The sequence below is a fragment of the Myotis davidii genome, unplaced genomic scaffold (genome assembly GCF_000327345.1).
Source record: "Myotis davidii unplaced genomic scaffold, ASM32734v1 scaffold467, whole genome shotgun sequence".
In the NCBI taxonomy this organism is placed as follows: domain Eukaryota; kingdom Metazoa; phylum Chordata; class Mammalia; order Chiroptera; family Vespertilionidae; genus Myotis; species Myotis davidii.
In genome coordinates, this window is record NW_006297832.1 from 235,857 (window position 1) to 240,660 (window position 4,804).

At 35.2% G+C, this 4,804-nt stretch overlaps 1 pseudogene; it reads left to right on the plus strand.

The window, feature by feature from the left end:
• The window catches only part of LOC102758979, a 140,746-nt pseudogene that overhangs the window by 74,710 nt on the left and 61,232 nt on the right, over positions 1–4,804 (plus strand).

Here is a 4,804-nt window from a genome sequence, read left to right on the forward strand (position 1 = left end):
GGAATGTCCAGAACATGTGCTTGACCAGTCGCTATGAGGTTCACTGACCACCTCCCATCCCTCCCCACAGCTGGCAGGCTCTAATCCCCCGACAGCAAATGAGGACCTGGGGGCAGGTGGTGGCGGTGGTCGGGGCCAGCTACTGGCAGCCGGGGAAGATGACCCTGATCACAGGCCAGGGCTAGAGACCATATTTGTGCACAAATTTTGTATGCTGAACCTCTAGTGTAATATAAGATGCCTGTATGCTCAGCACTGAGAGAACCATGATAGTAAGTGGTTTGCTAGCTTGCACGGAAGGTCTATGAACTTTCATCATATGAACATTGTGCTAGGATGTGAATGTCTTAGGGGTCTATGATGACTTAGTGATCACAAAGCACTCATATAACTGCTGCTGCTGCTACTACTACTATGACTACCACCACAGCTTATAAGGAATATAAGAATCTTTAATGAAATAACCTGTATGTGCCTCTCTATAGTCATTGTGTTAAATTATTTACAAGCATTGTCTCATTTGATATTTACCAAAACCCCATATGATTACTACATAACATTATCTATTAAAATGGAATAATAATACACTATGATGTAATATTATTATTTCCATTATAAGTGTGGGAAAATTGAAACTAGAGGTTGATAAAAAGTTGTACAAAGCTCACATAGATAGTAATGGAGTTTATAGAGAAAGAATAGGGGTCCAAGACTTAATGGATCTAAGCACAGAGGTAGGTAAGCAGATGGTAAAGATAGATGCAGTAACCCCACAGTCTCCTTCCTAAAAATTTCTGTGGAATTTACTAAGTGTCAATATTAATTATATCATCACATTTATTTATTTATTTACTTACTTACTTACTTACTTACTTCCTAACGGCTCTAAAGATGAGCCTAATAAATAAAAGCCTCTATTGCAAAAACAAAGATGTACCACAGAACTCTGTTAATGCTATTTTTTTTCTCACCTGACCCTTGTCCTACCTGACTTATACTGTTCTATATACTTATCCTAATTTTCTCCCTGACTTCTGAAATTTCAGTGTAGAACAATAATTCAATCTTAGGTCCTGCAGGACAATGTGGGTCCCTTTCCTATCTATGGAAATTATACTTAAGTTTTTAACCATTCCCTATTCTCTGCATACCTCTTTTATGTTTTCTTGCCCAAGTCACTGTGTTGATGGTCCCCAACACCACCCTCAGGCTCAGAGATTTACTGGAGGAACTCAGAAAAACAATTATACTCCTTACAGTTTATTTCAGTGAAAGGATATGGGTTAAAATCAGGAAAGGAAAATGATGCTTAAGACAGAGTCCAGGAAAGACCAAGTTCACGTTTGCAGTTGCCCTCTCCCAGTAAAGTCTTATGGACAGTGCTTCATTCTTCCAGCTGCTCTGTGTGAGCTTACTTATCATGCATGCTTTGACAGAAAATTTTAACATCTGAAGTCTTGTATATTTGATTTTGTCCATTTTATCTAGCTGTCAATTCAGTTCATATTTTCCTCGTTTGATTTTCATTTTTTTTTAAATATGAAGTGATTGTTTTTCTTAGAAATATATTTGGGTGAGCTATTTTATGGCCAGGTTTGAAAATAGGTCCTTTGGAAATTATTATTTTTTTTATTTTTTGTCAGTATCTCTTACTCACAACCCTTGGGTTGGCTTGTTGTTATAAATGCTCAGAGGGGTGTTTTATTTCCCCAACCTTCCCTTCAGAGTTTCCTCTTTAGCCAGGTATGAGGGTTCATTTCTAATTGTTTGTATAATATTCTGCCATCAACATAGAGGCGCAAGTCTCCTACGTTCAGCAAAATCACCCAAGGTTAAAAGCTGGCTTTGGGGTGTTTTACTCTTAAACCGAATAGAGAATACAGTGTAAATACTTGGTTCTTTATCTTTATTGGATATTTTCAAAATGCTGAGTTGATTCATTAGCATCTCACAATGGTTTGTGTGATTGGAGATATCATTGTCCTTATATTCTGCTAGTTGTTGACATTTTCCTTACTGATGTCTGATTATTTCATGGTTGGCCAGTAGTCATGTCTTTAGGTGGCTCCTGAGTCTAAAACATGATCCCCATAGTCTTTGCTAGATTCTTTTTTTTCTGTTCCTACAAGGTATTCTCAGCTAATTTCATGTTTCATTCTCCAACCAAGAAGCAGCCATTTCTCTAAGGAACCCATAAATCGTCTACAAACCAGAAGTATTCATTGCCATTAAAATCACTCATTGGTTTTAAATAAATCACTAACTTGAATTTAAATTTGTTCTAAAATTTTAGAAATTATTTATATGGTTAAAAAGAAAAATCTAAAAAATGGCATATTATAAAAAATTCAGTGTCTAAATGTGTTCTTTTTATCTGTCCTATTAACTCTTTCTTACTGAGTCAATTTGTTTTGTTTTATGTATAATCTTTTGACATTTTAACAGATTTAAGTATAAAAAAATGCTTCTCTTTTTTATTAATTTTAGCCTTCACACATGCTGTATACACTTAAATTTTAATCTAGCAGTATAATCTGAATACATTCTGCAATGATAAATAAAGATATAACTTATTTTTTCAGTTACCTGCTACTTCTTGGTATAATTTTGCCATAACTTGGTTAATATTTTGGATATTTATAAGTTTTGGGATTTTTAAAATATTGCTTAGTAATACATATGTTTTGCATATTTTGTAGCACTTCTTTTTATATGATTATTTTGGATACATAATCTACCATAGTGCAAGAAATGGAAGTTTAAATGTGGCAATAATGACTATACTCATCATATATGTAAGGAAACTGAACCTCAAAGTAACTTGTCTAGGACTATACAGTTAACATTTAATACTAAAACCAGATTCTAATTCTTCAGGGACTCAAATCCATTCAGTTTAATTGCTAACACAATAAATAATATTTTCTAAATACGATCTGAATTGATATTCCACCAATCACACACTTGAAGACAGCTGGAATGATAACATGAATTATTCAGCTTTATCTGAGAGCAGTTGCATATATGTATTATCATAAGGGTTGCTAAAGCTGAGTCACAGCTTTGAATGTTGCACAGACCAGTTCATTTTTTTTTTGAAAACACTATCAAAACACTGTACCAACAAGCATGTACAGAATCAACGTGAAAGGGCATTTGGAGGAGGAGGGAAGAACGTAGGGTTTGATCTTGTCAAAACTCTTCAGGATGCTTGGCTCAGATCAGAATAATAAAAAATGCACTTGATGCTCTGTGACCGCAGGCTCTGCCTGCAGTGAAGACTCTTGAAAGAGGAAAATAAATTAAATTCTACATGGGGATTTGCTTCTCTAATATTTTGGTCAGTTTACAGAGGAAACAGATTAGCCTATATAAAATGTCCTTCGTAGCTCTATCTGCTATGAGAATTATTTTAGTTGAATAGAAATAGAAATGAACCAAAGACTAGAAAAATATTTGTGTTTTGGCTTACTTTCTACACAGAAAATAAGAGAGCAGAAACATTTGAAATAGATCCTTCTCTTTTCTACATCACAGGAAGGATTTCATTGACTGGCAATTTTAATGACCATGAGGTTGCTTTGTTCATTGCTAGTATTATGGAAGCATGAGGAGTTTGCAGTGATCGGAAATTCTGTTTCCTTCCACCAGGAATCTACATCCTTCTCACTCTCATTTGCTTCTGTAAATACTGTTCTCATTTGCTGCAAATAATGATGAAGTCAGGCATTCTTTAGAATGCTGTTCTTCATTCAAATATTTCATGCGCGCAAATTTCTTTTACATAAGCCATTAAGCATTGTGGTTTCGGTACATGTTACCATCATAGCAGCATTAGACTAGTATCTATAATAATAAAAACATAATATGCTTATTAGATCCAACAGCCAAACGACCTTCCAGATGTCCTTCTGGACGACCTTCAGGATGAAGCTGGGGCTGTGAGGGCCAAGCCCCTTGCATGTGTTTCCTGCATCAGGCCTCTAGTATTATTTATATTCAAGAATTCACTCATGAAGAAATTTCTTTGTCTAATGGATATTGGATGTTAATATTCTCAAGATATGGAATTGGGAAAGTACTCATTAATCTATGCTTTGAAATCTTACAAATATCTGGCAAGTACTCAGCAGAAGTTAGATTTTGTCTAATAAATTTAATCTGTGATTTAAGCCTTAAACAATTTATTATTCTCCATCCTCCAGTTGTGACCCTAATATTTCTGTGTTTTTTTAAATATTTTTATATTTTTATTGACTTCAGAGAGGAAGGAAGAGGCAAAGATAGAAAGATCCATGATGAGAGAGAATCATGGATTGGCTGCCTCCTGCAAGTTCCCCACTGGGGATTGAGCCCACAACCCGGGCATGTGCCCTTGACTGGAATCAAACCTGGGACTTTTTGGTTTGCAGGCCAGTGCACTATCCACTGAGCCAAACCGTCCATGGCTAATATTTCTGTTTTTAAGTAAGGTTGGGGTATAATCAATGGAATACCATATAAAGTGACTATAATCATCATTATAAGTTTTATTTCAGAAATTTGTCCAACCTAATAATTTTTTATTTTCAAAAAACTACTACAGATATTGTAAAACTTCTTATTTCCTTATTTAATCAGTTTCTTACTTCCATGGACCCAATTGTATGTCTCCCAAATTCATATATTGAATTGCTAACCTCTAATGTGATGGTATTTGGAGATCGGGACTTTGAGAAATAATTCATCTTCCATGACATCGTGAGCTTTGGTCCCTCATAATGGGATTGTTGCTCTTATAAGAAGAGGCACCAGAGAGATTGCT